Source organism: Delphinapterus leucas, chromosome 1, assembly GCF_059928025.1.
Source record: "Delphinapterus leucas isolate spDelLeu-1000000601 "Yukka" chromosome 1, BTC_Dleu_Yukka2, whole genome shotgun sequence".
Classification (NCBI taxonomy): domain Eukaryota; kingdom Metazoa; phylum Chordata; class Mammalia; order Artiodactyla; family Monodontidae; genus Delphinapterus; species Delphinapterus leucas.
In genome coordinates this window covers 135385203-135409383 of record NC_143129.1, presented here as the reverse complement: position 1 = coordinate 135409383, position 24181 = coordinate 135385203, and the positions used below count along the sequence as shown (strand labels likewise).

The following is a 24181-nucleotide window of genomic DNA, read 5'->3' as shown; positions in this document are numbered from 1 at the left end:
TCCAAGGATAAAAGAATGGCTTATCTGCAAAGAAATCAACATGATATATCACATTAACCAAGTGAAGGATAAAAATCATATTATCATTTCAATAGATGCAGAAAAGACATCTGACAAAATTCAACATCCATTTATGATAAAAAAAAAAAAAAAACACCCAGTAAGAACTTCCCAGTCCAGTGGTTGACTCCATGCTTCCACTGCAGGGGATGCAGGTTCAATCCCTGGTTGTGGAACTAAGATCCTGTAAGCAGCACAGCATTGCCCAAAAAAAGCAAAAAGACAAAATGAAACAAACAACACTCAACAGAGTGGCTCTAGAGGGAATGTAACAACATAATAAAGGATATGTATGACAAACTCACAGCTTACATCATAGTCAATGGTGAAAAGATGAAAGCTTTTCCTCTAAGATCAGGAACAAGACAAGGATGTCCACTCTTGCCACTTTTTTTCAACATAGTCTCAGAAGTCCTAGCCACAGCAATCAGACGGGAAAAATAAAGCACCCAAATCAGAAAGAAAAAATTAAAACCACCACTATTTGTAGGTAACATGATACTATATAGAGAGAAATTTAAAGACTCCATCAAAAAAACTCTTAGCACTAATAAGTAAATTCAGTATATTTGTAGCTTATAAAATCAACACACAGAAATCTCTGTCATTTCTATACACCAATAATGAATTAACAGAAAGAGAAATTAAGAAAACAATACCATTTAGAAACAAACAGAATAAAATACCTTGGAATGAATTTAACCAAGGAGATAAAGACCTGTACACTGAAAATTATGACTCTCTTGAAAGAAATTGAAGAAGATTTAAATAAGTGGAAAGATATTCTGTGTTCATGGATTGGAAGAATTAATATTGTTAAAATGTCCATACGACTCAAAGCAATTGACAGATTTAATGCAATCCGTATCAAAATTCCAATGACATATTTCACAGAACTAGAAGAAATAATTCTAAAATTTGTATAGAAACACAGAGACCTTGAATAGCTAAAATAATCTCAAGAAAGAAGACAAACTGGAGGTATTCCGCTTCCTGATTTCAAACATCAAACCTAATTGAAATATTATGTACTGTACAGAAACAGACACACAGATCAGTGAAACAGAACTGAGAGCCCAAAAATAATCCCATATATATATGGACTATTAATTTATGAAAAAAGAGCAAAGAACAAACAATGGAGAAACAATAGACCCTTCACTTTTTTTAATTGAAGTATAGTTGATTTACTATGGTGTGTTAATTTCTGCTGTACAGCAAAGTGACAATTTATTAAAAAAAAGAACAAAGAACATACAATGGTGAAAGGATAATCCCTTCACTTTTTTTAAAACTGAAGTATAGTTGATTTACAATGTTGTGTTAATTTCAGCTGTACAGCAAAGTAATTCAGTTATACATATATATACATTCTTTTTTCGATATATCCTTTTCCATTATGGTTTATCATAAGGTAATGAATATAGTTCTCTGTGCTATACAGTAAGACCTTGTTGTTTATCCATTCTATATATGAAAGCTTGCATCTGCTAACCCCAAACTCCTACTTCATACCTCCCCCAACCCCCTCCCCCTCGACAACCACCAGTCTGTTCTCTATGTCCATGATTCTGTTTCTGTTTCCTAGATAGGTTCATCTGTGTCATATTTCAGATTCCACATATAAGTAATACTATATGGTATTTCTCATTCTCTTTCTCGTTCTCTTTCTTACTTCACTGAGTATGATAATCTCTAGTTGCATCCTTGTTGCTTCAAATGGTATTATTTTCTCCTTTGTTATGGATGAGTAGTATTCATATATATATGAAGATGTAGTATATATACAGTATATGTAGTATATATATATATATATACACAGTATATATATATATATATATATATATATATATATATATATACTACATCTTCATTATCCATTCATCTGTTGATGAACATTTAGGTTATTTCCATGTCTTGGCTATTGTGAATAGTGCTGCTAGGAACATAGGGGTGTGTGTATCTTTTTGAATTATAGTTTTGTCTGAATATATGCCCTGGAGTGGGATTGCTATACCTCCTTGGTCAGGTTTATTCCTAAGTATTTTATTTTTGGGGTGCGATTTTAAAAGTGATTTTTTTTTTACATTTCCTTTCTGATATTTCATTGTTGGTGTAAAGAAATACAACTGATTTCTGTATGTTAATATTGTATCCTGCTACCTTGCTGAATTCATTTATCAGTTCTAGTAGTTTTCGTATGGAGTCTTTAGGGTTTTCTATATATAGTATCATATCATCTGCATATATGACAATTTTACCTCTTCTCTTCCAATCTGGATACATTTTATTTCTTTTTCTTGTCTAATAGCTGTGGCTAGGACTTCCAATACTGTGTTGAATAGAAGAGGTGAGAGTGGGAGTCCTTGTCTTGTTCCAGATTTTAGCAGAAAGGCTTTCAGCTTTTCACCATTGAGTATTATATTAGCTGTGGGTTTGTCATAAATAGCTTTTATTATCTTGAGATATGTTCCTTCTATACCCACTTTTGTAAGAGTTTTTGTCATGAATGGATGTTAAATTTTGTCATATGCTTTTTCTCCATCTGTTGAGATGATTATATGGTTTTTGTCTTTTTTTTTTGTTGATGTGGTGTATCACATTGATTGATTTGCATATGTTGAACCATCCTTGTGAATTGGGATGAATCCCACTTGGTCATGGTGTATGATCTTTTTATGTGTTGTTGGATTCATTTTGTTAATAATTTGTTGAGAATTTTTGCATCTGTATTCATCAATGATATTGGCCTGTAATTTTGGTTTTTGGTGGTGTCTTTGTATGGTTTTGGTATCAGGGTGATAGTGGCTTCATAGAATGTCTTTGGGAATGCTGCCTCCTCTTCAATTTTTTGGAAGAGTTTGAGAAGGACTGGTATAAGTTCTTCTTTGTATGTTTGGTAGGTTTCACCTATGAAGCCATCTGGTCCTGAACTTTTGTTTACAGGGAGTTTTTAAATTACAGATTCCATTTCATTTCTAGTGATTTGTCTGTTCAAATTATCTATTTCTTCTTGATTCGATTTTGTTGGGCTGTATGTTTCTAGAAACTTGTGCATTTTTACTAGGCTGTCAAATTTGTTGGCATACAATTGATCACAGTATTCCTTTATGGTTTTTTGTATTTCTGTGGTATCGGTTGTTATGTCTCCTTTTTCACTTCTTATTTATTTATTTGTGTTCTCTCTCTTTTCTTCTTGGTGAGCCTGGCCAGAGGTTTGTCAATCTTGTTTATGAGAAAGGATAGTCTCTTCAATAGATGGTGTTGGGAAAACTGGACAGCCTCATACCAAAGGATGAAACTAGGCCATTATCTTATATCATACAAAAAAATTAACTCAAAATGAATTAAAGAGTTGAATGTAAGACCTGACACCATTAAATTCCTAGAAGAAAACGTAGGCAGTAACCTCACTGACATTGGTCTTAGTGATATTTTTTTGGATTTGAATCAAAAGGCAAGGGAAAAAAAAGCAAAAATAAACAAACGGTACTACATCCAACTGAAAAGCTTCTGCACAGTGAAGGAAACCGTTATCGAAATTAAAGGCAAAAAAAAAAAAATTAAAGGCAGTCTACTGAATAGGAGAAGGTATTTGTAAATCATATATCCAATAAGGGATGGGCAAAATGGGTGAAGAGGGTCAACTGTATGGTGATGGCTGGTAACTAGACTAGTGGTGATGATCACTTTGTAGGTATACAAAGGTCAAGTTATAATGCTATACACCTGGAATACATATACATATTTAAAAAACAATAAGTAATTTCTCTGGGAAAAAAAGCATAGGTAGCAACAAGAAGGGTTAACAAGGTGATTCATTGTAATAACTTCCTGACCTTTCAGGGACAAAGGGAAAGAGATTCAATTAATCCCAGAAACGCAACCCATAGGAAGAATGGCAAAACAATGAGGCTTTCATTAGGCTGCAACTGATTTTCTCCAAAAAAAAAAAGCTAAAATCAGTGCAATACCCAACCACAAATATTCTTTATTTTTTGATGACACAATCTAACCACCATGAGAAATTCATATTACTAATATTAAGGATATTGATCTTATTTCTTGTGAAATAATAATCCTGGCCATTATTATGCTAAAATTGATACATTTTTCCCCCCTCCCACCCCTGTCCTGGATTCCATTACAAATCTTTCTAACATTCACTGACAATGAATAGTGCCATGATAAAAATTTCTTATTCCTAGTCCCTAGATTTCTTCTCTAACCATGGAGAGAGTTATGGGGGCAGGTAGGAGAAAGCTAAGTTCTCCCCAGTAAAGATGTGTAGAGAAATAGGAAAGTTCATAGCTTGGTGGGTTGGGTGGGATGGGGTGGTGTAGTTTCATGTAGAACTGAGAAAGGTAGACTACTTCTTTCCCAAGACCTTGTTCATATAATTCCGCTTATTACAGGTCCTTATAACCTCGCTAAAATTCCAAGTTCCTTGTCTACATTTCTCAGTTTGGTCCTGTGCTCAGTTTACCTGTCACCTTTCAGCCCACAACTTTTTTTCTCTCTTTGACTCTATAATTCTGAACCTGAGGGTCTGCATACTACTTTTCCCAGGACTCCTTGACAACTGGCTTCCTGTTATTTTTCTTCTAGTAGGGGTCACTGACAGGACATAGAAAGTAAGAAAGTGGAGAAGTTATTCTCCATCCTCCCTCTCTGCTTCTAGCACCATCTTGGAAGTGGCTGCATCCCTCTTGCAATCCCTACCTTCTCCATAGTGGCAGCATCAGCGAGGAGGCCTCTTAGCCATTGTTCCAGCATAACCAAAGAGCCCTTCTACTCTGCACATCTGGGCTCTGGTAATATCATCTTCATCCCTTTGTCACCAGCCATAGTGATTATAGTTGCTTCATGTAGTTACTTAAACTGTAGCCATCCCCTTTGCATTCTCTCTCTATCTTTCTCTGACATTCCATTACTCATGTAACCAATTCCCTGTGTTAAATTCCTCCTATTTGAAATAGCTACAGAGGTTTCTGTTTTCTTGACTTGGACTCTGATTAATACAGACCCCAACAACAAACCTTTCCAGTATTATCTCCTTCTTACCACTAGAATCAGTCACTACCTCTCACCCTGACTCACATGTCATATGCTCTAGTTACACTCTATTTGCTCCCTCCTCACCTAAGTCATATGAAAAAGACCATCAGTGGGCAACTTTGACCAAGCAAATCTAAGTTTATTAGACTTACTGAAAGAAGAGAGAACACTTGCTAGAGTCCTAGTAACATCTCAGAGGGGAAGTCAGAGAAGGAGCAATATAAGCTTTTAGAGCTGGGTGAGGTGATTTTAAAAAGTCTTTTGATATAAGAAGCTAGTTGGGATTGGGCAGAGTTTTTAATATAAAAGCTTTGAATAATAATCCACAGTGAGATGAGGGCCTTAAAGTGACTACGTTAGTTATTTCACAGTGTTATCTTCCAGAGGCAAGTATTTTCCAGAGCAGGTAGCTAAGTTATTTTGATTGATCTTAGTATTGTCTATCATAGGGGCTAGGAAGTGTACATGGTTCATGTTTTGTTTAACACAGAGAGAGAAATTACACTTATTTCAGTTCTAACTAAACCAGTCTTTCCATGGTTTTATTTATCTGTCTTTATTTATAATGTTTCTTGCCCTTTGAATATATCTTATCTTTCATTGCACACTTATTCATCCATTAAATATCCATTTATTGAGGACTTATATGGCATGCATTATTATAGGCACTGGAGGATGGTTCTTATAATATATTACACTTTATTAGGAGAGAGAGACAATCAAGAGACAATACAGTTTCAGGCAGCAATAAATCCTATGAAGAAAAATAAGTTAGAGTAAGCAGAGAAAATGTGACTGTGATGGGTTTTAAATAATGTGTTGAAATCATGCCCATCTTTTTCACACCAACAAAATGAGTAATTCTTCAATAAGTCATTGTCAACCACTACATATATCGAGATGATATCTTGATATATTGACTCAGGTTTTTGTCCTCTCAGTAATTTTTTTTCATCCTCCAGAACTTCCACTATAAAACTCTACCTTTAGACTAAATTTATTGTCTGAGCAAGAACAAAGAGTTAAAATCTTGACTTTGAGTTCCAAAATATCAAAAGTAAACTTGAAGAATTCAGATGATATAGTTTATATTATAAATCGAGAGATGGATAGATTGTGTGGTGACATAAGATCATAGACAGGATATAAGAATGCTTTCTGGGCTAGGGATTGGAGGTGCTGCTGGGAGGCAGAAGTAGGGGGACAGAAGTGAGCTTAGTGGTGAGAGAGGGCTCTGGTCCCTTATCCTTTGGAGGATCAATCTTACAGTGTCTGTGTCACCAACCACAGATAAGTCTGGGGAGATATCAGAGCAGGGGGCTTGTACCTCACCTCCCTAAAGAGGCCTCAAGCCTCTTGGAGAAGTTCCTGAGCCAGCATGCAATGGCTATAGGGTGGATGTAGACATTCTCAGAGATTCCAGGGTACTCCTAAGTGGTACAATGTGCAGCCAAATTGTCCCATGTCCTAAGAGGCAGAGAGGACTAGAGGAGGAAAGGGGCTTCCTAGACACCACTGGTGACCCAGTCAGTAGGTTATATGTGGATCATCCAGATTGAAGGAACCTGGCGGGACCTCATAGACCAGTAACAGTGGACATGCAAGAGAGGACAACATTCAAAGGCCAGACAAGAAACCTAGATCTCAGAGGGGTCCAGCAATGTCATATGACCCCAGATGCCCCTCTCCCAATGCTCTATATATTAGTTTGCTAGGGCTGAAAACAAAGTATCACAAATTGAATGGCTTAAACAAGAGAAATTTCTTGTCTCACAGTTTGGGAAGCTAGATATCTTAGATCACGATGTTGGCATGGTTGGTTCCTTCCAGAAGCTGTGTTCCCTCCCTGCCTTCTGGTGATTTACTGGCAATCTTTGGCATTCGTTGGCTTTTGGAAGCATCACCCCATACCTCTGCGTTCACCTTCACATGGTATTCTCTCTGCATACATGTCTATCTCCAAATTTACAATTTTTATAAGGACACCATTCACATTGGATTAGGGCCCACCCTAATGACCATTTTAACTTGATTACCTCTGTAAAGAACCAAATTACCTTTTGAGGTATTGGATGGTAGGACTTCAGCATATGATTTGGAAGAGGGAGACACAATTCAAGCCATAGTACCATTTATATAAACCCTTGGGTGAATAGAAGAAAGAATCTGAATTTGACTGAAAAGTTAACCAAGAGACTGAGTTAAAACTGGTGCAATTGAGTTACCTTATGTGTCAAACAAGTCTTGGCAGAGAATGTCAATTGTCCATATCAAAGAACCCTATTATTATTACTGTTATTAATTAGGTGTCTTGGAAGGGGATTTTTAGAAAGCAGAGGGGAGAGTTTACTCCTTGCTGCTATTACTGCTAGCAGACCACCCAGAATCCAGAGCTCAATGTGGCTTTTTTGTTCTCTTCTCATTATCAAGTATATAGTAACTCTGGGGACATAACAGAAACGTTCTTTGTGAGAAGAAATCCAACTGATAGTGCTAATGATGGCAATAAAGAGAAACTAAAGAAGTCTAAGAAAGTGAAGGTCTTTGCATTTTAAAGATTAGCAACTGTTTTAGGATATGTCCCCTGTGCACGTCAAGAATCTACTCTAAATTATACCAATTGTAGAAAATTTGAAAAGGAAATACACTAACAGGGAGGAGCATACCCATACTTTTATTAGCCCCAAATAAAAAAATTAACATTTCAGAATATATATTTCCAGTCCTTTTCCTGTGTTTTAAATCTAATTGAAATGAATAGCACCCTACTTTTTCCTCTAACATTTGAAAGGCAAGTTCCCATACCAATTAAAAAAACTTCCAATAAACGTATTTTAACAAATGCATTCTATTCTATTACATTAGAGTAACATAATTTTGTAACATAACTTACTTAATAATCTCTTAATTAACCATTATTTTTCCAGTTTCATTATTATTATAAAAACATTGTCATGAACATTTTATAAATAAATTTTTTAACGTCTTTATTGGAGTATAATTGCTTTACAAGGTTGTGTTAGTTTCTACTGTACAACAAAGTGAATCAGCTATATGTATACATATATCCCCATATCTCCTCCCTCTTGTGTCTCCCTCTTACCCTCCCTATCCCACCCCTCTAGGTGGTCACAAAGCACCGAGCTGATCTCCCTGTGCTATGCAGCAGCTTCCCACTAGCTATCTATTTTACATTTGGTAGTGTATATATGTCAGTGCTACTCTCTCACTTTGTCCCAGCTTACCCTTCCCCCTCCCCGTGTCCTCAAGTCCATTCTCTATGTCTGCATCTTTATTCCTGTCCTGCCCCTAGGTTCATGAAAAACATTTTTTTTTTAGATTCCATATATATGTGTTAGCATATGGTATTTGTTTTTCTCTTTTTGACTTACTTCACACTGTATGACAGACTCTAGGTCCATCCACCTCACTAAAATAACTCAGTTTTGTTTCCTTTTATGGCTGAGTAATATTCCATTGTATATATGTACCACATCTTCTTTATCCATTCATCTGTCGATGGACACTTAGGTTGCTTCCATGTCCTGCCTATTGTAAATAGAGCTGCAATGAACATTGTGGTACATGACTCTTTTTGAATTAAGGTTTTCTCAGGGTATATGCCCAGTAGTGGGATTGCTGGGTCGTACGGCAGTTCTATTTTTAGTTTTTTAAGGAACCTCCATACTGTTTTCCACAGTGGCTATATCAATTTACATTCCCACCAACAGTGCACGAGGGTTCTGTTTTCTCCACACCCTCTCCAGCATTATAAATAAATTTTAACTGAAGTTTTATTCTTAAAGATGAGTGTATATATAATATTTCTATATCTCTGTGTGTGTATATGTTTATCTAGAAGTAGAATTACTGAATCAGAATACTATGAACATTTTAAAATCTGTTAATTCATATTATAAAATGCTTTCCAAAAAGGTTGGTCTAGTTTGTACCCCTACTAGCTGTGTAAAACAGTATCCATCTTACCACAGCCTTGCTAGCACTTTTAATAATTTGATCTTAGTGGTGATATGAGAGAAGGATCTAATGCCTTTTGATCCAAATCTGCTTTGCAATGTTTTAAGAACTATTTGTTGAATAAACTTTCCCTTTACCACTGATTTACTTTAGCTCCTTCATTGTTAAATGGTGATATATGATAGTCTTTTTCTGGGCTTTCTCTTTCTGTTCTGTCTGTCTAATTTTTGCATCTGTACCACATATACTGATTTGCTATAATTTCATAATGTGTTTTAATATCTGGTGGAGCAAGTCTATGTCATTAGTCTTTTTTGTATGGCTCTAAACTAATTTCACCTTTTGGGAATACGTTTGGTTTTAAGCTCTGCTATAGCACCAACCATATTTTACCTTAAATTATGGCTACATAACTATCCCCCTGAAGAAACGGAAAGCTCCTTAAAGTTGGATATTTTTAAATCTTCTTTTTTTTATGCCCCCCTTTCTGTACTACAATTATTTACTCATAAAATATGAAGGTCACTCAATGGCAGGCAATTGGTCTCAGTCAGAGCCACCTCCAAAACTGGCCATATTCTTCTCCTCTCTGAAAATCCTAGAACCTTGATGCAGCTCCTCTGTCCCCTTTATTTCTTGCTTTCCTCAGTCACAGCCCAGTCACATCCAGAGATCCCTTAAGCAGACAGCATAAAGAATTGACAACTACTATTGAGAGTAATTTGTTCGGCATAGTGTCCTATGCACTTCCTCCCTACCCATAGGCACTATTGAAAAATGAACTAATGGGTCATTATCATTATACAGGATGACTGAAGATGCAGCTAAATATTAATGAATTTTATTCAGTAATTGCCCACATAAGAGACAAAATTATCATTTAAAAGAACTGTAGTTACTAATTAGGCTCATTACTCCTTCAAGGGTTCCACTGAGCAGAGGTTATTACACCTTGGTCTAAACTAAAACTAATTCTACCTATCACTGGTGATTTTTTTGGTGTTTCTAAAAATGGTACAGAAGTTAACTAGGGATATTTTTAAACCAAATAAGTGGCTTTTTATTTGTTTAATAAATGCATTTAGTCAAAGCAATAATTCCTAAATCAAACTGTGCTTTATAAACACTTGGGGATTGAAAATGCAGATTCTTTTGTACCCTTATACAGGGAGTATGACTCTGTAAGGCCAGGCCTGGAACCAGGAATCTGGCTTCTTTTTCTTTTTGGTTTTTTTAATTCCCTTGGTGCCCCTGATACAACCTTTTGGGAGCTACTAGGCTAAAACATGTTGTTAACAAGGCTGAGATCATTGCAAATATACACTCATTTTCTACAAGACATAAATATTCTACAGAATTCTAGGCAAGACCATTGGGTGTTGCTGGGGACCCAAAGGAGTTGATTTATAAGTAACTTGACATTCATGTGGAAGTGATGAGAAAAATACATATGGAGCATCTACGTTAGGATCACTGAGCTTTTCAAAACTGAACTTTTAATTCTTAGATCAGAAAGGGATGCCCAAGGCTGGCCTTCATGTGAGCAGAGGAGAGAATTCCAAGTTGAGGAACAAACTTAAGGACATCAGGTAGGTACCATTCCTTCTTATCCTCTCCCACCCAACCAGCCCTTTGGCAAATTATCTCCCTACTGCCGCTGTAACTGCCTAAAATCTTTTACTTACGAATTAATTCCTTTGAGTCACTCCTTATTATTCCATTCATTCTGCATGATAACTGAGCATCCAGAATTACTAGACAGGTTGCTAATCTCTGGCAAGTGGGGGATGAGAGATTCAGTCTCTGACCTTGGGGAATTCAAGTCTATTGTGGGAAGCAGCTCTATTCACTTATAATACAGCATGATATGTGCTGTCAGAGAAGAGGCCTTGGAGCCTAGAAGAGAAGGTTAAATGACGAAGTGAAAATCTCTCAGAAGTGAAAATCTCTCAGCCCTGCTGTTAAAGTCCTCAAAATTCTAGCCATGTTATCAGGAAGTCAACAGGGTTATCACTGCACACAAAGCAACACAGTCTCTTTGATGCTGTTGTTACTGCAATTAGAGGGTTCAAGCGTATGGGCCGGAATCCCAGCTGTTGGCTCTTTTTCTGTGTTCCCGTTCTCCAAGGCTGCCTGGCTACAACCCCCAGGGCAAAGCCCTCTCTGACCAGGTAAATGGTCAGAGGCTACTGGGATAGGCCAGTTACATTTTTTTTTTTTTTTGGCCAGTTACATTTTTATCAGGGCACCCAGCTGCATGAATTTAGGAGCTGGACTTGAATGGCTTAGGGGCAATTGTAGCCACAGCAGGAAGTCTGTGAGGAGATTCATGGGGGCAGAGGGTTCACAAAGACAGTGTCAAATTATAGCAGGTCACCAGGGTGGTGTGGTGACAGGAAGGGTGAGATCACCAAGTCTTCACAGACACCACGAACATTACAAATGAAGGAATAGATGTCCGTCAGGTGATAGCTTGCCCCAAATTGTTCTGGATCCTTGTCTATTAGCTATTTTCTAGGTTTCTGGCTTCCAAATGATATGCAAAAACTGGGTTCTAATCGAATCCATTGTCTTCCCCGGGGATGTAACCAGAACATCACTCTGCTGTAATACAATTCTAGTACAGCCATCCCAGACCATACTCTGTTTTCCTTGGGCATCCTTATCTACATAAACATTCTGAGCTGCCTTTTTATCTGACCCAGATGGTCTACCATAATTGCCTATGATTAGCTCTATATTCCTTTTATCTTTTATTTCCATCCAAATATATTTCGTCCCACTGCCAACTTATTTATTATGTGACATTCTTTCCCCCTTCAGACACAATATCCTCCTTGACCCATGTTGGCATAATTCCCCCTCGCCTGTTGTGTCTATCTCTTATATAAACTTTCCATCTCCAAATTATTCCGAATCTGTTTCTGGTTTTAGCCTCTCCTTAGTAATCCTTGTTACATAATGTGTCTATTATATCTCTTGGTATTTGTTTTCTTTCAGTTCACTTCTTACCATGCATATGAAAGTCATTTGTAAGGGGAGCTGTTTAGAATTTGCTTTTATTTTTTCTTTGGTTTCTTTAAGTGTTCTGTCTCCATCCTTTGAGTTCTTTTAATCTCTGACCCTCCTCCCTTTCTTCAGCCCCCTTCATTTCCCTACAACATACTAGTTTGTACCTTCCTCCCAGATGCAGGCAATTTTTACCATTGTGGCTTTGTGTATTGCTGTGCGGTTTTCCAGAAGAGTTGGCTGTCTTTCATGTAACATTCCAGTCTCCACCATTCATTCGTTTAGCAGGAACTCCATTCAAAATCAGTCTTATCCCAACCATTAGCATGTGCCTAGAGCATGAAGGAAGTCTGATAGACTTAAAAAAAGTGCAATAAACTCATTTTATGTTTTCATGAGACTTTAGCTATCTATAAAAAGTCCAAACAACCAATTGAAAGTGAAAATAGTTTAACCCATTGCCTGTTCTATTTGGCCTACAGGGAGTTGAATAGTTTGAATTTTTTTTCCTCATTAAATTCTTAACTCAATTTCCCTACTTCCTCACCTAAATGTCCTTTTTGTTGTTGTTGTTTTGTCTGTAGGTGTATGTGGGAGTTTTCATCACTTACACACTCCCTTCACATTTATGGAAAAGCTATCAGATAGGATGTCACAGATATAGCTATACTTCTAATACCACTGAATACAGCCAGCAGTAGTGAGGGCTCATGGTAGAAGGAGTGAGATAAAGCAGTTACCTTGACTGAAAGTCTGGTGACAATACTTAAATATTTTCATGAAATGTAAATTTCCTTGGGGATGAGTTGTCTTTAGTCATCTTTGCTACTCAGCTACCCTGGGCCTCAGTTCCCTCATTTGAAAATAAGGACAATATTAACAATACTTCCTCAATGGGACTCTTCTGCAGATTATCAAAATACTGTCTAGGAAGAAACATTTTATTAATTGTGAGCAAAATAATCAGATGTGACTAGAAAGTCACCTGGGTATCAGTCAGTAAGTTTTTGTGCCAGGGAACTAGTGAGTTATTCAATAACCTTAAAAAGAAAGTACATTTTTCTTATGGGAGTAATTTAGTGCCTAGGAGAATACAGGTGAGCGTAATTACCACATCTCATTGTTTAAAGTACCTGAAGGCAAAGTTCCCCATGCTGAGATCCCATCCTGGCAATAATGTGGTTTCAACAGACTTTGAATGTAAAATGTATTTTTCCACTTTCCCCTTGCTCACCCATAAGCTTCCCTCACCCACCCATTGTTCTCTCTTCCCTGTGATCCTCTATGGCTTCTTTTCTTTTTCCCAAAAAGAGTAATATATGCAGGACAAAACAAAACTTAAATATGTTTTAGAATAGATATTCTAAATACATGCCTTGTTTCTCCAGGAATCTCTTCACTTTAAACATTATGAGCACTTTTTTCATAATTTTGCTACACTGTGAATTGTTGCTTATAAGAAAATGGATGGCATATTCTCGGGAGATTTGAGTTATTTCCTAGTCATCAAGTATCTGAATTTTTGCTCCATATTGTATGTATCTTGCTGTTGTAATTATTCCCTGAACTCTTTGAAAACATCCCCAATGATAGAAAGAAATTTAGAGATTCAGTATGTATCTATCACTAATATATGAGGCGCCACTATAGAATAATGGGAATGATTTCAAAATTTACACAGATCTTTCTTTCAATATGTCCTACCTGTGTTTATGCATAAATGTAACCGATACATAGTGTGTGGACTACATTGGTAACAGATCTGAATAAAATGCAGTCGTGGTTAAAAGCACATGCTGTGCAAGCACACAGAAATGAGGATGAGTTGTATTCACTTCTTACCACTGTAACTTTAGGTGAAACACTTTCATCTCTAGACATTCTGTTTCCTTGCCATACTGTTGGGGGGTGGGGGGCATAAGATCTCCTTTATAAAACTTTTGTTAGAATTAAATGAGAAAACATAAACCTGTAAAACTGTTAATGCGGTATCTGGCTGGCAAAATAAATACTCAATAAAAAAATAATAATAATGTGGTTTCAAGTTTAGAGAGGACAGAAACCAGGAGAGGGAGCTCTGATTGGAACATTCCACTGTTCAGATCCAACTGTTGTTGACCTAAATTTAGTCAACAAAACTTTCCCAATAGTTTTGCTTTTAAAATTCTTGAGCCAATTGCATTTTAAGCTTATTCATAAACATGAAATTTAGAGGGAAAGAAATTTTTAAGTTTACATTATTTGGATTAGAAGCACAGATTCTGGAGTCATGCCGCTTCCATGAAAATAGCAGTGAAACTATTTAGTGGCTATGTGATCTCAGGCAGGTTACTTAAACTTCCTGAGCCTCAGTTTTCTCAATTGTAAAATAAAGAAAATAATAATACTTTCCAAATAGAGCAGCTGTGAGGATTTTTTTTTAATGTATGGAAAACCCTTATCACTGTGCTTGGCACGTAATAAGCATTAATAAAAGCTTGAGTGCTTTTTATTTTAGAAAGCTGAGGGCCAAAGAGAATTTCATTTGCCCAAAGTCTCACATATATGCTCTGCAAAGAGTGAAGTCAAGATTCATTCAGTTGATGTCAATAATTTGGCTTTTTCTACCACACACTAGGCTCTCCATATTTGTTCTTTGTACTCACCCTCTTCTATTACCATTCTCTCACGTCTAGCAATCTTTTATCATTATGTAAATTATTCATAGAAAAGAGAATCCTTATTATTTAGGCAGACATTTTAGTCAAAGGTAGAAGGCCATTGATTCAGGTAGACAAGTTTGACATATCTATAGTTGACAGTCATATGTTCTCTTACCTGTTAGTCATCACTGTTCCCTCTCCTATCAAATGGTATGCTTACTGAAGCAGGGCCCATGTCTTATTTATTTGTGCAGGTCCCAGCCTTGACAAATTCTAATCATTACCCATATCTTCAAAGTACGCTAGAAATAAAAAACTTGGTAGTATTAGTAATCACATATTACAAATTATTTCTAGCATTTTTATTATATATTTTTCCCTTTTATTTCACACTGCATCCCATTTTACAATAGAGGACACCAACACTCAAAAGAGGTAAGTAGCTTGTCCAAGATCATACCACTCATAACTGCCTAGCAGGAACACAGACTCTGGGTGACTGATACCAAATTTCCATTATCGGAAGAAAAAGGGGTGGGGGTAGGGAATTCACACATTGACTGTACCTGTTCAGACACAATTTAATCTGATTAAAAATCCATTTCTATGAGAATACCCACACATTTTATGAGAGAAGAACAAATTTTACATGGCTCAATTATCTCAAGCATAGGTGAGCTTATTTGTTGACAAAAAATTAGCTATTCCTTAACCAATACCATCTATGTATTTCTTTTTTTCAAATAATAGGTTCTGACTGATAACTGTAGAAAAATCAAAGTTATCTTTTTTTTTAATTTTTTTTTGATGTGGACCATTTTTAAAGTCTTTATTGAATTTGTTACAATATTGCTTCTGCTTTATGTTTTGGTTTTTTGGCCCCGGGGCATCTGGGATCTTGGCTCCCTGACCAGGGATCAAACCCACACCCCCTGCATTGGAAGGCGAAGTCTTAACTACTGGACCACCAGGGAAGTCCCCATAGTTATCTTTTATGTGACATTCTTTCTCTTTTCAAACACTACATCTGTTTGAATCCATCTAGGCTTCATGTTAGGGTTAGGTTTAGAAATTGTCAAAAACACTTTTAACAAGCTTGTTATAAACCACTACTCCAAGAGAATCAGCTGAGTAAATTATGTCTCAACAAAAGAAAATATTCTATGATTATTATAGTGCTTGAAAACAAAGACTGTGAGAGCTACCAAAAAAAGAGAAAGGGAAGAAAAGTATGGTGAATTCATTACAAGTTTATTTACAACTGAAATTATTAATAATATGTATATTTGTGAACAATCATTACCTTTTTCACCAGCCATATTTTATGACTTCATGCAGTTATTAAAACATTCTTAAAATATTAAAGCCTATTCAAACATTGAGACTAAAGGGTTACATGTCAGATGAGTAATGAGAAAATCAATGGAAAAATAACTTGTCAACAAAAAGTCCTTATCACTTTATATTGAATATCAAGAAAATCAATGGAGAGTCTTTTTTACTTGTGATGAAAGTAGAGACACAGTCAATTTTAATCTTACTTAGAGCTTTACCTTGATCTGACTAGTCAGCATTTGAGTTGTTTTGTTTAGCAACTTGGATGTTAAATATTCTATATTTTTGAGCTTTCTTATCAGTGCAGCAAGGACATTTCATAGCATAGTACTTTGACAAGTATTTTTCATATAAGAGATTTGCTACAGAGCTTTCCTTCAGTTAAAGCTGATTTTATTCTTGAAGAGAGACATTTTATTTCTGATTTAACATTTTCCTTCCCAAAACAAGGGTTTATACTATTCTATTTTCACCATCTTAATATGACATTGGGTCTTTAATGGGTTAGGCAACTCCATCAGGATTTTATCTTTTAGAAACTGTGCTATCTTTGGGGAATTGAGCCAAAGGACACTGAAGTGAGATACATCTCTGGCAGAGAAAAGGGGGCCCTATTACAGAATAATTAATGGGATTCCAGAAAAAAGGAGAGCTTAGATCCCACAGAGAGGCTTTAGTCTCCACTAAAATCTAGTACTCCTGATCTCCTGAGTCCTTAGGCCTTAGCAAAGTGGATGGAAAGCAACACTTAGTTCTCAAACTATAGCTCAGAGAAATGAAAGCAAACTGACATCAGAGAAGATGGAAAGGGTGACACATGACAAATGGAAAGAAAGGGCATGGTAAATATATCAACATAGGATGTTACAAAAAAAAAATAGATTAAAGTAAGAAGAAAAGAATATATCATGTGAAAGAAAAAATAATGTAGCATTCATAAAAACACATAACACAAACAATATATATATGTCCTATGAGCACTTTAGGCCAGTAAAGGATTTAATAAAGCTCTTAATTCAGTAAAGGAAGAGATCAATGGCAATATAATATACAATAAGAAAAAATGAATGGAGAGAATGCAAAGATAAGTAAACAGATTAGGAAATCAAAGCAACCCTTATAGACCCAACAGTAGAAACAGTAAAAAGAAAATTAATGTAATAGTAAAAAGCTTCAGATAATCAACATGAATGCAAAAGAAAAAGGCAAAGAGATTAAGGTAACTAGAAGAAGATGATAGGTGTGGAAGATAAAGAAGATCCAACATAAGAATAACTAGGATCATAATGATAGAACCAATCAAATAAAGCATTAAAATATGCAGGAATATAGTGCAAGAAATGTTTCTTGATCTAAAGGAAGAACTAAATTTACAGAGTAAATTCCAAGAAACTGAAAAAAACAAGTTATGTAAAAATATTTTCTAGGGAAATCATTAAAATTCTAGAATTCTCTGGGATCCTAGACAAAAAAAAAAAAGTGAGGAAAATAAATCAGGCTATTATCCTCATTCACTGTTAAAAACACTGAATGCCAGAAGACAATGGAACAGTGTCTCTGATGTTCTGAGGGGAAGAAAAATATTACACTCATTCAAATGATGATTCAAAGATAAATGCAAATGACAGACATTCTAAGACATGAAAGTCCTCAGGGAATATAGCACAGTATTCAACAACCTGCCAAAATTAAGGAGCCACAGTAAAAGGAGCACCTGTGATCATTGCATCCATTTAAATGTAGAGCTGTGTTTAAACAAACAAAAGGATTATGACTACAAAATAAATAAATAAATTTATAGACACTGACCAAATCAAAATAAGTCTGTAAGTAAAGGAGGAGAGGTGAGAAGAATTATAAGAAAGCTGATTTCCTCATCTTTCTTAACAAGTAGTCAATCTATCTTGTCTAAAGTTAACATGTAAGTATAAAAATAAATGATTCTCACCTCTTAGAGATTATTTCCTTCTGGCTATCCACCATTCAGCCATCCATCATTCCATCCATCCATCCATCATCTTACATATAGACATATTTTTAATGGTGTTCAACAACTGTTAACATTACTTATTTATGGATGGTGAAATTTTAGGTGATATATATCTTTCTTCTTTCACTCCTCTGTATTGCTTGAATTTTCAAGAAGCGATCATCACTGGAATGGATTAAAATTCTTTGCTGGTCTTCTCATCAGGAAATGGAGTCTATCTCCCACCCCTGGTACCTGAGCTTGACTTGTGGCTGGTATTGACCAATGGGACTCAACAGAAGCAATATACTGAGATTTCCATGCTTATCCTCTTGGAACCCTGAGACAAGCATGCTGCAAAGAAGTCCAAGATGTAAGACCACATGAAGATACAGTCCCAGCAATCCCAGCTGTTCCAACCATCCTAGATGAGGCCCTTGGCGTGTGAGTGAGGCCATGTTAGACCAATTCATCCCACCTGAATTGCCAGATGACTACAGCTGCATGAGTGAGCCCAAGCAGAAATAGTAGAACATCCTAGTCAATCACAGACTTATGAGACACAATAAGTCGTTTTTGTTTTAAGCTACTAAGTTTTGGAGTTAATTCTTACATACCAAAAATTACTGATTTATTCTCTTTTACAAAAAGAATAATTTCAGTACTCTTAAAAATCTAAATAGGGCTTCCCTGGTGGTGCAGTGGTTGAGAGTCCACCAGCCGATGTAGGGAACACAGATTCGTGCCCCGGTCTGGGATGGTCCCACATGCCGCAGAGTGGCTGGGCACGTGAGCCATGGCCGCTGAGCCTGCGCATCCAGAGCCTGTGCTCCGCAACAGGAGAGGCCACAACAGTGAGAGGCCCACGTATTGCAAAAAAAAAAAAAAAAATCTAAATAAGATGCAAAAGTCCCCATTCTATATAAAAAGCAAAGTTCTCCTTAACCTGAATTTTTCAAGGGGTTCATGATTTCCCTGTCAATATGTACTACAGCCCTCTTTCCCACTATTAACCACATCTGACATTCTCCATTACTGCCTTTGTCATTCTCTCACAAGCCCACTTCAACCCACACTGTAAATGACTGTAATTCCTCAGCTGCTCCAAAGTACCACAAGCACAAAGCTTGTGTATGTCTCAGGCTTTCACTAAAGGTAAAAGATAAGATAGTACGAACACTGTATTATTTATCTATTACTGTGCAATAAATTATTCCAAAACTTAGCAGCTTACAATAAACATATATCAATCACATATCTTCTGTGGGTCAAGCCTTTGGGAAGTGGCTTAAGTGGGTGGCTCTGGCTTAGGAACTCTCATGAGGGTGTATCAAAATGTTGGTCATGGCTGAAACCATCTGGAGACCTGACTGGGGATAGAGGATCTGCTTTCAGATGACTCACACGGCTCTTGGTAGGAGCCCTTTTTGGGGCTTCTTGAGAGGCTTCATGACATGACAAGTCATTTCCCTCAGAGTGAACAAGTGATCCAGGAGAGCAAAAAAGAAGTTGCAATGTCTTTTATGGCCTAGGCTTAGAAGTCTGTTATTCCTGTGATATTCTATTGGTCACAAAGTCAGCCCTATTCAGTGCAAGAAGGGACTACATAAACACATGAATACCAGGAACTGGGAATCATTGGGGACTGTCTATCTCAAGCCTCCTAGGATGAAAGTGATTCACACCATTAGGAATCAGTGTCTGACGTCTTCATCTCATTAGTTTACAAAACCACACACACAAAAAAAAACAACAAAATTCCCCCAAACACAGTCATGATGGAAAGTTGTATACGTTGTTGGCCATACCGATAAACCCAGTAGAGAGATCTGAGCCCTGCACCCTAATGCAGAGTTATGTCTGTCCGAAGAAAGGGGTGTCTTTTTCTGGATTCAAATTTACTTGAAAGCCTGAAATGTACCTTTGGTGCTAAAGAAAACAACAGAAGTAGAGCTTAAACCTTCATAATATTTTAAACAAAATCATGCCAATTCTGTAATCCCAAAATGAGACTTCTGAGAAATCACTGAAAAACTATTAATATGGAATTTTTTTCTAGTATTTGCTACAAATCAGCAACTTACTGAACTTGCTTTGCAAAATTTGGCAAATTCCAATCTTAACAACTCATCACAATGTCTAAATACCTCCTCACCTTTTTTAGTTCTGAGTTTGTATCACACTGGAAGTTTTCAATGCTTTGAAGAGATTTTTGTTTCTGGATTCCCCAGTGTAGTTCTATGTTTCTGGGATATTGTGTTCTAGGAATCAATAAGAGGTAAACTCACAGAAAAACTTTCTACAATCAGATTGTTTTGCAATCAGATATCCACGTGGAAAAAACTTGAAATGTGAATTCAGGGCTACCGAGACCTTTCAAGGCTATTGCATCAATATTTTTAGTCTCTGTCCTTCTAAACACAAGGTATTTGTAACACATAATGGTTTAATCCAACCAAATCAGTCTCTCAAACCTTTCTAGGGCTACTTAATATATACCATGTTCTTCCTGCATGGCAAAGAGCTATTGCTGTCATTTAATTGGCTCTATGGAAGAAGAACTATGTGGAGTTGAAGTCACCCCCTTAAGACAGGTCCTTAGAATAAGTGGTTGTAGTCTGTGCAAACTTCCTTTATTTTATTTTATTTCATTTTATTTTTTTAAAAAAAGATGTATTTATTATTTTATTTTTGGCTGCATTGGGTCTTAGTTGCAGCACATGGGCTCTTCGTTGTGGTGCGCCTGCTTCTTTCTAGTTGTGACGTGCAGGTTTTCTCTTCTCTAGTTGTGGCGTGCAGGCTCCAGGGCACGAGGGCTCTGTAGTTTGCAGTATGTGGGCTCTAGTTGAGGCCCACGAACTCAGTAGTTGTGGCTCACAGGCTCAGTTACCCTGAGGCACGTGAAATCTTAGTTCCCTGACCAGGGATTGAACACGCGTCCCCTGCATTGTAAGGTGGATTCTTTACCACTGGACCACCAGGGAAGTCCCCTTCCTTTATTTTACATATCTCAATGTAATTTATTACTCTGAATCAAATTATTTTTTTTTCTCAGTCAAATTCAGTGTTGTTTTTCTGTTTTATCCCTGTTTTTTCTATCTGTTTGGAAGGCCTTACATTTGTCTGGTTGCTCTAATATGGGGAGGTTTCTGGTCCATAGTCATCCTTTGTCTTCTGCTGGTGTCTGATAAGGTGCATCTCTTCCCCAGCATTTTTTGGTCCTTTATGTCCACCTGCATCTGGTAAGATTACCCTTGTCTTACCATGGCCTCCACCTGACAGGTCCTTGTACTCCTTATCCCAATCTCAAGGCTCCTTTGAGTCTACTGGCCTCTTTTAGAAAGATCCACACCCCTTTCATCATCAAAGAGCTGGTTCCATGTTTCACACTGTGTGCTTATGAAATTGCCCTTAGACCCATCTGCAGAGTTGCTTCAATCGGCCACTGCTACTCTAGTGCTTAGCCTGACTCTTCCGAACCACATGCTAGGAGATGAAGACTAGGTTCCCTGTTTTTTGAGCTACTATCAAATATCTCTGGTGTTTCCACTGGCCCAGAGCAGAATAGGAGCACAGGATCCCTTCTGTGAGACAGTTTCTGATGTCTATTTCCTGTTTATTCTATACTGCCTCCTACACATTTATTTTGTCTTAGAGATAATTATTATTACCTTTAAAAATCCAACTTCTTTATTTATGGTATTAAATTTACGTACCAACTCTTAGACCATTTGTCTCTGGAGTTTTAAAATCGGGCTCTGAGCATGTGGAAAATCTTTTCTCTTTAAAGAATCCCAGATCTTACAAATCAAAAGCTCTGACTTTCAAGACTATTATCTCTGTTTAGGTTTCAAAATGTGTTAATTTTAGTTAGGGCTGCCCTAACAAATACCACAGACTGGGTGACTTAAATAACAAGAGTTTATTTTCTCACAGTTCTGAATGCTAGAAGTCCAAGATCAAGGTGTTGGCAAGGTTGGCTTTTCCTGAAGCCTCTCTCCTTGGTTTGCAGACAGCCACCTTCTTGCTGTGTCCTCACATGGCCTCCCTTTGTCTGTGTGTTATCTATGTCCCAATCTCCTCTCCTTATAAAAACACTAGTCATATTGGATTAAGGCCCACCCATATGACCTCATTTTAGCCGAATTCTCTTTAAAGGTGCTATCTCTAAATATAGTCACATTCTGATGTACTGGGGGTTAGGACGTTAATATATGAACTTGGCGGAGGAGGGGGATGGTGGGGGAGGGAGACGAAATTCAACCCATAATACAAAATAATCTATTTAGAAACTCAGTTGACTTCTAAATTTTCTTTGGGCTCCTTTTTGTCCTCTTTTCTCTGGGGCAAATGAATACAAATTATGGCAATTATGCAATGGATGAAGGATCTAGAAATCTAATTTTCATGGCTTATAAAGCCCTTCATAAACTTTCACTAATTTCTTCAATGTCTTCTTTCAGTTTTCCCCATACTTCACTTTCTCTCCTCTAGTTATACAAGAGTTCTTTTAGATTCTCAAAATCCCCACTGCGTTTCTCACCTCTGGGTCTTCAAAAACTTTGTTCCCAGATCTGAAATGCCTTCTCTCACTCTACTTTCCTTTACCTTGCTAACTCCTACAAATCATTCATGTCTCCCTGTCTGCTTTTCCTGGGACCCGAAACTAGGTTAAGCTTCCCTATTTGTCAGGCTTCCCATAGCACATAACTGCAAGTTACCATTTTATAGAACTCCGTCACTAGCTTTTCGTTATTTATATAATATCTGTATTTTCTGCTAAGCTGTAAACTCCATAATGACAAGGACAGTATCTATGCTGGTCACTGTTGTATATCCAGAGTGTCTGCCACAATGTCTGGCACAAAGTAGAGGCCAATAAATATTCAGTGAATGAGTAAAAAACTAACTCAGAGGCATTATTGGCTTGGCACACAGGAGTGGTATCTTGTGGAATTACACTCACATTTTTTTAAGACACAGACCTTGCTCTATGTATCAGGCAGGATTATAACTTGTAAACAACAGAAACTTATTTAAGCAGAAAAAGATATTGAATAGCTTTCAGTGTCTTCCAGAAAACCAGAGAACCAGGTCTGGAGGTTACAATGCCAAGTACAATGCCCAAGTCACAGTGCAAAACTGCTTCTACCTCTGGGCACCCAATGCCACAGCTGGCAATGCCACCCAATGCCAGCATCACTAGACACTAGGCACTAGGGCTACTAGAACCAGTGTCCCTGCTGCCTCCAGAAAGCTGTACCTGCTGCATGACTGCCTCCACCACATCATCATTACTCCCTCCATAGACTCCACTGCCCAGTTAGCATCCCTAGACCCTGCCCGCACTGCCATGGCCACTCCCACTACACCGGGGCCACTGCTGCTGCCTGAATGGATCCTGGGCAGACAGCACTTATTCACATTATCAGCCTTCAATTCAATAATCTGTTTGGCAGAGCCTAGGCCATGTGACCAAGGCCCTAGCTACAATTGAGGCTGGGGAAAAAATGTCTGCTATCTTAATGTCTATGGGACATATGGGCTATAACTTATAATGTAAGAAATTCCCAAACATCAGAAGGAGGTGACACTAGGAGGCCAAAAAGAATGACAAATGTCCACTGCATTGTTATTGCAAAAGTAAGAAGTTCCATGACCCCACAAAGAACTGTGTCTTTGTAATGTGTGTGTGTTTGTGTGTGTGTGTGTGTGTGTGTGTGTATTTAATGCATCTTTACAGTTGTTGACACTAAACTTGCTAGAGCACAACTAAAAAAATATCCATTATGATGCTAACATCAGTGGTCAGCTTTGCACACTTGTAGCCGATCCGCTCCACCTGCGACTCACACTCAATGCTTGTGTCCATCCCAAGTACCCATTCCACAAATTCTTCCATCTCCACTTCCTTTCCTATAAACACCCTTTTCTTCACTATCCTGTCTTCTATCTTTTATGTACTTGAATCTTCTCACCTCAAGAGAGCAGAGGCTGTCAAATGATCATGGGGATGTCGTGTTTGTGTGGGGTTGTACACAGACTAGGCTCTCTCTCAGCAAAGAAGTGTTAAATGGAAACATAAAAGAGAAAACTACCTACCCCATGCCACCTCCCTGCAGACCTGGAT

General features: G+C 37.3%; 1 long non-coding RNA gene across 1 annotated transcript in view; it reads left to right on the top strand.

Moving 5' to 3' along the window:
- The window catches only part of LOC149750736 (uncharacterized), a 121280-nt gene extending 99016 nt beyond the window's left edge, over window positions 1-22264 (top strand). The window contains exons 2-3 of the long non-coding RNA XR_016395087.1: window positions 10604-10685; window positions 18277-22264. This is a non-coding gene — a long non-coding RNA (uncharacterized LOC149750736). The remainder of the gene's footprint in view (window positions 1-10603; window positions 10686-18276) is intronic.
- The last annotated feature ends 1917 nt before the right edge of the window (window positions 22265-24181 follow it).